Consider the following 9,154-nt stretch of genomic DNA (forward strand, 5'->3'; position numbering starts at 1 on the left):
TTTCTCTAATTACTCCAGAGTGGTTAGCATAAAAACAACACTCTTCTCCTAATGCAGCATATAACCCACCTTGCTGGAGGAGGAGGAGGTCTAGTCCTCTCCTATTCTGTAAGGCTACTTCAGCAAGGGAGTCTACTTGGTGCTCTAGATATATTATTTGATCTTGTAGGAGGGATATGTCCTTTGAGAAAGTTTGGGATAATTGCCTGAGGTTGAGCAATGAAAGCCCCCCCCCCTTGTATGAAAGCCCCCGCCCCTACAGCAGCGGAACCTACAATCCCTGTAGTGGCTACAATTGGGATAAGCAATGGGGCTCGTTTGGTGCGCTGAGGGGAGGCAACTAGAAACTCAGGATTTCCTCCATATAAATATACTTGAGGAATAATATAAGCACTAACGCAGAGCTCAGGGTGAGTGGGAACAATGCATTTAAAAATGCCTTGGGGCCCTGGCTGGTGTAGCTTAGTGGATTGAGCGCGGGCCTGCAAACCACACGCCCGCGATTCCCAGTCAGGGCACATGCCTGGGTTCGATTCCCACTCAGGGCACATGCCTGGGTTGCAGGCCAGTTCCCGGCAGGGGACTCATGAGAGGCAACCATGCATTGATGTTTCACTCCTTCTCTACTTCCCTTCCTCTCTAAAGATAAATAAATAAAATTAAAAAAAAAATGCCTTGGGTACAGACAAACCATAACCCCTCAGAAGCTTTGGTTATGAAGGGGTTCCCTGAGGTTGTTTGCAGGGCCTCTTGGTTAAGACAGTGGTCACTATAGTTTGGATTTTTGTCTAGAGTGGAATTTGCTTGGAGGTAACAGGTTCCTCTCCCATGGAACTCCGCAAGGGTGAGGGACCCTTCAGTAACACAGTCCTCCATCTGGTCTTGATCTCATTCTATGTCATTTGTAAGAGTGACTGTCTTAGGGGCTAATTCTCCTCCTCTGGAGGTGTTGGCTCCTAATCCTATATAAAGAGGCGGCCGGGGACTTAAACATAGCCAGCAGGACTCTGTAATTTCTGGCTGAGTATTGTTGAAGAATGGGAAAACTTTATCCAATAAATCTAAGGCATAGATTTCTTGGTGATGCGGTCTCTCTAACGGCGGATTAGGAGTGTAGAATGGTGGCTTAGGGCTCTGGTCTTCTAATTCTTCTGACTTTTCAACAGGGGTTACAGGCGACCCGCTCTGACTGGGAGAACTTGTGGTGGGTCGCGGTGGCCCCCTTGTAGTGGGCTGTGGTGGCTTTGGTGGGAGACCACCTCCTGCCCCCTTTAGGAGTAACTTGGTTTTCATAGGGAGCTTCTTTATAGTAAAAAAGGTTCCTGGATCCTGTCCAGTAACATATAATCGTAAACCCCAAGTTCTCCCTTTAATCCATTCAGGGTCTTGTGGGTTCTTAATAGTAATGACTGTTGGGTTACACTTATTTTTTCCGCAGTCTTGAGGTTTCCCCCATTTACTTTCCCTATCTAAGTTAATATGGGGATCTTTTCCTCCTCCTGGGACCCATCCTTCCTTCCTGACTAAAGTCTCACAACCCCAACTTTTGCAGTAAAAATCTCCTTCCCATCCACAGCCACGGGCTCTCTTTCTCTCCGGTTGTGGGCACCCGTAGGCTCTCGTTCTACTTAATTGTTTATTTAAAAATTCTTCTTCATCCACTGGTATGGGTTTGGGGGGAGCCCCTCCTCCAACTATCCCAGTGGATACATAAAGATTTGAAGTCCCTAACCTATCTGAAACTGAGGAATCTTTAAGAGTGTCTCCAAAAAATTTGGAAAAATCAGCTTGTAGGGTTATTGGGTCCGCATCCCAAGTAAAATTTTTAGCAATAGCACTTCCATCTGCTGTTCGAATTAGTACCCATTCTCCTCCTTTTAACCCCATATTTCGACCAAACAGGGAACAAAGAATCAGTATTCTTAGTTGGCAGAAAAAGTCAACTTCAAGGGTTCCCCTGGTTTTCTTTTGACTTGCCATCTCCAGGGATCCTCATCACAGGGGTTGGCTGGTTTCACGTGGGAGAGATGGATCCAGTAGGGTTTCTCTGCCACTTTAATAGCCGTTGGCATGCTTAAGAGTACCTGGAATGGTCCACTCCATCTCGGTTCCAGGTTACCCCGCCTGTGATTGAGGATCCACACCCACTGTCCAGGTTCTGGTGGTTCAGGTATTCGGGTGCCATGATCAGCATCTGATGGAGATGTCTTCTGAAGAGCTCGCACCTCGCTCCGGATGTGCTGTAGTGCCTGTAAGGACTTGAGGAAGTTGTGATTAGAAACTTCTATCTCTTCTCTAGTTAACCGAGACACAAGAGGTATTGGTTGTCCAAATAAAATTTCATAAGGGCCCATTTCTTAAGGTAAGGAGTACACCTTGTTTTAAAAAGGGCGAAAGGGAGTAGCTCAACCCAGTTTTTCCCGGTCTCTTCCCTTAATTTCATTATGGTTTCTTTCAAAGTCCTGTTCATCCTTTCTACTTGTCCTGAACTCTGGGGCCTATAGATGCAATGCAATTTCCAATTGATATTTAACTTTGTAGCTAATTCTTGAGATATCTTTGAGACAAATGCAGGTCCATTGTCTGATCCTAGGGCTATGGGAATGCCATATCTGGGTATGATTTCCCTCAATAAAACTTTGCAAACGGTGGAGGCAGTCTCTCCTCGTGTGAGGAATGCTTCTACCCATCCCGAGAAGGTGTCTACTAATACTAATACTATAAGTACCTATAGATACTTATAACCTGATTTCCCAGGAGTCATCTCTGTGAAATCTATTTCCCATAACTCTCCAGGAGCTTTTCCCTGATACCTTATAAGGGGGGGCAATTTCTTATTCTGCGCATTTACCCTAGCACAAATGCTACATCTAGAGACAATGAAGTGAATAATATCCCTAATGTTGGGCCCTAAATAGTATTTCTTGACAAGCTGTTCTAACTTATTTTGCCCTAGGTGGGTACCAGTATGAATATCCTTTACTATCTCTCTTATTACTCTTTGAGGCAGGTAGAGTCTGGAGTCAGGAAGTTCTATCCACCCCTGCTGATTTTTCTGCCCCTTTAGTTGTATCCCTTCCTGCTCTTCCTCGGGGGGAATACTTAGGATCCGGAGGTAGAGTTGGCTGAGGCACTAGGGGGAGGAGGTTTTCTTGTTGTCCCGTAGCTGCTTCTTTCGCAGCTGAGTCCACCAGGCAATTACCTTTTATAACAGGGGAATTCCCCTTTTGATGTCCTTTGCAATGAATGATGGCAACTTTGGTGGGTAACCAAATGGCATCTAGGAGGGCAAGAATTTCAGTGCGGTTCTTAATGTCTTTTCCTCCTGCTGTTAGGAGGCCTCTCTCCTTATATATGGCCCCATGGATGTGGGCCGTGGCAAATGCATAACGGCTGTCAGTGTAGATGTTGGCCACTTTTCCTTCAGCTATCCGTCAGGCCTCGGTCAGCCCTATCAGACCTGCCCTCTGTGCAGAGGTCCCTGCAGGCAGTGCCCTTCGCCACAGGACCTTATCTCCTGTGGTCACTGCTGCCCCCCGCGTACCGCTTTCCATCCTTGATAAAACTGCTCCTATCAGTAAAGAGGGTTAGGTCTGCCTTTTCATATGCCTGATCTCTTAAGTCCAGGCAGGAGCCAGTCACCGTGTCAAGGATTTGCTTGCAATCGTGGACTAAAGTGGAATCCGGTACTGGCAGCAGGGTCGCCGGGTTTAGGGCAGCTGTTTTAAGGAACTGAACAGACGGAGGGTTTAATAGTTGGGCCTGATACTGCGTTAGCCGTGCGTTAGTTAGCCACCTATCTGGGGGCGCTCATAGCACTTGCTCTACGTAATGTTCCCCAATCACCTGTATGTCCTGTCCCAGAGTCAACTTACTGGCCTCCTTGACCAGGGTTGAGGTGGAAGCAAGTGCCCTCAGACATGTTGGCCACCCTGAGGCCATGGGGTCAAGCTTTTTAGACAAATAGGCCATGGACCTCTTCCACAGCCCAAGCTCCTGGCTCAGCACCCCTAGGGCTACCCCTCCCTTTTCTGCTACAAACAGCTGAAAGGGCTTAGCTAGGTCTGGCAGGGCTAAGGCTGGGGCAGTCACTAGGGCCTCCTTAAGTGCTTGGAACGCTTGCCTCTCCTTATCTGTCCATGTGAACTGCTCTTCTTTTCCTCTGGTTAGTTCATGCAGGGGTCTAGCTAGTTCTGCAAAGCCTAGTATCCACAACTGGCAGTATCCTACTGCGCCCATAAATTCTCGTACTTGCCTTTTGGTGGAGGGCTCAGGAATCTGCAGAACTGCCTGGATCCGCTGGCTGGACAGAGTCCTTTGTCCCCTCTGCAAGTTATACCCCAAATAACTTACAGTCTGAGTCACAATCTGGGCCTTCTTAGCAGAGACTCGATACCCCATCCGCTCGAGATCCTGTAGCAGATCTATGGTGGCCTCTTCACATTCTCCTTTATCCTTGGCTGCTATGAGAATATCATCTACATACTGGAGCAGTACGATCGACGGGTGGGAGGAGCGAAAACCCTGCAGATCCTTGCCGAGGGCCTCATTGAAAATGGTGGGGGAGTTCTTAAACCCTTGTGGTAGCCTAGTCCAAGTGAACTGCCCCACCAGTCCATTTTCTGGGTAGTTCCATTCGAAGGCAAAGATCTCTTGGCTCTGGGGCGCCAGGGGAATACAAAAGAAGGCATCCTTCAAGTCTAGAACTGAATAACAGGTATGGGTCGGGGGCAATGAGCTCAGCAGGGTGTATGGGTTGGGCACCGTAGGATGAATAGTCTCTACCCACGCATTCACCTCCCGCAAGTCCTGCACCGGGCGGTAGTCCTGAGTTTCCCTGGTTTCTGGACAGGGAGTAGTGGGGTATTCCATGCGGATTGACACTCTCGGAGTATGCCTGCCTCCAGCAGGCGTTGCAAGTGTCGTGCAATGCCCTGTTTGGCTCGGGCTGGGACTGGGTATTGCCTAATTCTAACTGAGCTGGCGGTGCTCAGCAGCTGCACCAGAGCAGGCGGCTGGTGGATGGCCAACCCTGGTGGATTGGTCTCTGCCCATACTCCAGGTATCTTGGTGAGTAGGGCATCAGGGACCCCTGCTCTTTCCTCCTTACCTTCTTGTATAACAGCAAGTAGGTATTCTTCAGATAGTGGGACAGTTATCTCCAAGCTGACCTCTGCCTCCTTGCCCTTGTTCCTCGAAGGGCTCTCCTCACATCTGAAGGTAATGGTGGCCTGAAGCTTCTGCAACAAATCTCTCCCAAGCAGTGGGGAAGGACAGTCTGGGATAACTAGGAAGGAGTGGGTGATGGTGCCTCGGCCCAAGTTAGTAATTCTAGCGGTAGTCCATGGATAGGCTTCTGCTTTGCCAGTCGCCCCAACTATTTTGGTGGTTGCCTTCTGAATTTGCCCCTGAGGTTGTTTCAGGACTAAAAAAGTGGCTCCCGTGTCGACCAGGAAGTCTATTGGCTCACCTTCGATTGTTAAGGTGACCATGGGCTCCTGGGAGCCAACGGGAATGGAGCCCTGGCCCCGTCAGTCTAAGGTTTGGAGCAAGACCTCAGGGCCTTGTTTTTGTCCCTGATTGTCTGCCTTCATAGCCTTCAGCTTCAGGCAGTCTCGCTTCCAGTGTCCCTTCTCCTTGCAAAAGGCACATTGGTCCTTGTCTATGTCTGTTCGCCGTCCCTGGCCCTTTCGTTGTCCCCCTTTTCCTTTGGGAGGAGGCTTCTGAGCAGCAATCAGAATCTTGGCAACTTCCTTTGCTCTGCCAACCTCCGGATCATCCCTATTAACATACACTTTCTGTGCTATTTCCAATAACTTGCTCCTATTCTCTCCCTCAAACCCTTCTATCTTCTGAAGCTTTTTTCTGATATCTGACGCTGCCTGAGTCACAAAAGCTATATTCACTAGCCTTCTGTTCTTCTCTGCCTCAGGATCTAGAGGGGTATATATCCTGTAGGCCTCCATGAGTCTTTCTAGGAAGGCTGCTGGGGATTCCTCCCGCCCGTGGATGACCTCACCGACTTTACTAAAATTGGTCGGCTTTCTAGCTGCTGCCTTCAGCCCTCTGAGTAGAGCCCGGCGATACTGAATGAGCGAATCTCTTCCTCCCGTAGTGTTGGGGTCCCAATTAGGAGGCTGGGAAGGGAGGATACCCTCTATTTCTCTCCTTCCCGCGGTGGTGTCCTCTTCCTCCACTAGGACTGCCTTTGCAGCCTCCCTAATAATCCTGTCTCTCTCCTCCGAAGTGAAAAGGGTCTGCAGAATCTGCTGGCAATCATCCCAGGTGGGTTGATGGGTTCTAAATATAGTTTCCAGGAGGGAGATTAGCCCTTGGGGTTTCTCAGAGTATGGGGGATTCTGATGTTTCTAATTATATAAATCACTGGTGGAAAAAGGAAGGTAGATAAATCGAGGAGGTGCTGGCTGTGGAGCATCTGGTGGGGGCGGTGCCTCTCGGAGGGGCAAGATAGTGGAGGTTCCCGCCAAAGGCAAGGGGGCGGGTCTCTCTGACGAGGGCAAGACGGTGGAAGTTGCCGCCAAAGGCAAGGGGGCAGGCCTCTCTGACGGGGGCAAGAGGGTGGACGTTTCCCGCCAAAGGCAATATCCCCTCCCCGTAGAGTGCCCCCCCCCACCCGGTGTGTGCCGGGCTCATGGACTCGCCAGCATCCCAATGCAAGGAATCAGGTTCCTGTTTGCGTGGGTAAGGTGGAGGAGCATTTACAGGGTCCAGGTGATCCTCCGGCGGTTCTTGCAAAACAGGATAAAGCCTACGCTGATTCCTGGGCTGTCTCGGGGCAGCACTAGCAGTTCCGCCCCGCCCCTCCTCCCCCTTTTCTTTGTTCCCTCCAGCAACGAGACAAACCGCTCCTCTGCCCCGCTGATTTCCTTTTAAAAATTTCCTAATATATCCAGGCCGCTCAGTAGCAATATCCACCCAGATATCTATGTACAGGTATTGGTCAGGGTGGGGAACTCTATAAACGGTAGCCCGGACAGCAAACAGGGTTGGGAGGTCGAAAGTGCCCTCCGTGGGTCATTCTACATTGAAGGAGGGCCATTCTAGTTGACTCAAGGTTCAGAGGAATTCAGGGTCCGGTGGCGAGCCACCATATCCTTGGGCTCGCCTCTGAAAGTCAGAAAAAATTTTCAACAGGCAATCAAGCGGAAAACCAGGCACAGATTCTCGCTGACCCATCTGAAAGACCTTAGAGACCTCAGAGGTCAAACCAATATACTAAACAAGACAAAGACCCGACAACCAACAGGACCGTACGAACACACAGATTATCCGAGTCCCTAGACATAAACACTTGCAAACACACCAAGCACACTCACAGTGTGGCGCAGCGCAAGGAAATAGAAACCTAAGGGGACCGGTCCCAATCTAAGTCATCAATACCAAATTTCAGAGAGCGGCGTTCCGTCTCTGACAATCCCTGGGCGGTCTTAGACAGCGTCCTGTCTCACACCACAGGGTCTTTAACTCTGGAGTACAAACACTAAGAGGATCCTAACCAATTACTTACTCAGCTGAAGTCACCCATCCGGTCTCCAATGAGGGAAATCTCGGTGGGACCTCCAAATGTTAGATCCACCAACCTCGAGAACAAATGTCGGAGACTTTCAGGGATTCAAAGATGTTAATTTATTGGCCAAGTTTAACCTGCGCAGGGGTGATCCCTCCAGAGACACTGTGCCCACTGGGCTCCTCCGGGTTTCACGCCTAGCGCTTACAGCTAAATCCTTATATACAGGTCATCAAGCAGGTGTTTTTGCACACAGGCAGATTATTGGCTTACAGGGCCCACACCCAAGAAAAAGGGTGGGGGTATGACTCAACTGAAATGGAGATTTTGAAACTAAACAGATGGCAATCAACTTACAGGGTGTCTGCTAGGGTTTCAGGCTCCTTGGGGCTGAGGCCATTGTTCTTGTTCCCAACATAAGTACATGCAACTACTTAAAATTTTAATGAAAAAACATGTTTTTAACACAGTTCCTGTCATGCTGGCCTCAAGGACTCAACTGTTACATGTGGCTATCAGGTACCATATTGAGCAGCACGGATATAGAACATTTTTCCCTTACATAAAGTTCTGTTTGGCAGCTTTACCTTGTCTTTCAAAATTCCCAGGTATCTTCTGAGCTGTTTCTCCACAACCTCAACTCTATCTCACTTTATAATTTCAGGTACATTCTTGATCTCCTTGCAGCTCCCCACTGATCCTTCTGAAAATGGCGCTGTTTCTACTTAACATATTTACTAGTAAATAAAATGCATCACATAACTCAAGTCTACATTCAGCAGACCTGCCTCAACTCTACTGTCACCATTCTGCCCATTTAGTTCCAAACTGCCCTCCTGCTGATGAGACATGAAGAGACCAAGTGTCACCTGCAGACACACTGGTGATCAAAATCTACTCTGGGCCTACAATCTACCTAGACCCTTTTTTCATCATGGGGTTGCATACAGGTATTCTGTCCAGTCAGAGCTCTTTACAGCAACTTGAGAGCAGTGACCACATGTATTTCTTCAATATTTTTCACAAGTGTCATTTTAAATCCTTAGTGGTAACTGCTTTTATATAATACTAAATTATACCAACATGGGAACTGAACTTCGGCCCCAGACTCTCCCCGGGGATATTTGAATATGAACGTATGAACTAAATATTAAATATCTGAAAATTCTTATCAATGTTCCTAAGTCCAATAGTGCTTACAGAAGGAAGTCATTTCAGAAAAACACATTTAACTATTTCAATGAAGTGTCATGTGCTTTCAGATGTTTTGTAGCAAAAATATATTAGATAAAGCAAATATTGTTATGTTAAATGTAGTTGATGAACATACAGATGATCAATGTGCTAGTCTTTCAGCTTTTTTGTATGTTTAAAAATTTTTGTAGTAAAAACCTGAAAAAATATATATATTTATCCATTCAGTTTGTGGGCATTTGGATTGTTTTTGACTATGAGTAATACAACATTAATTAGTCACATAGAAATCTTTATGTAGGCTTTGATGGTTTTATGCATAAGCTTAAATAGATAATGTTTAAAAAATGACTTGGGCTCAGGTCCCTCCAGTAATGCTATTTTTTGAGTCTCAAGTTTAATTAATTTCAATAAAACCAGAATGACTAGAAT

The sequence above is a fragment of the Sturnira hondurensis genome, unplaced genomic scaffold, assembly GCF_014824575.4.
Source record: "Sturnira hondurensis isolate 20B ecotype Veracruz unplaced genomic scaffold, ASM1482457v3 Scaffold0001304, whole genome shotgun sequence".
In the NCBI taxonomy this organism is placed as follows: domain Eukaryota; kingdom Metazoa; phylum Chordata; class Mammalia; order Chiroptera; family Phyllostomidae; genus Sturnira; species Sturnira hondurensis.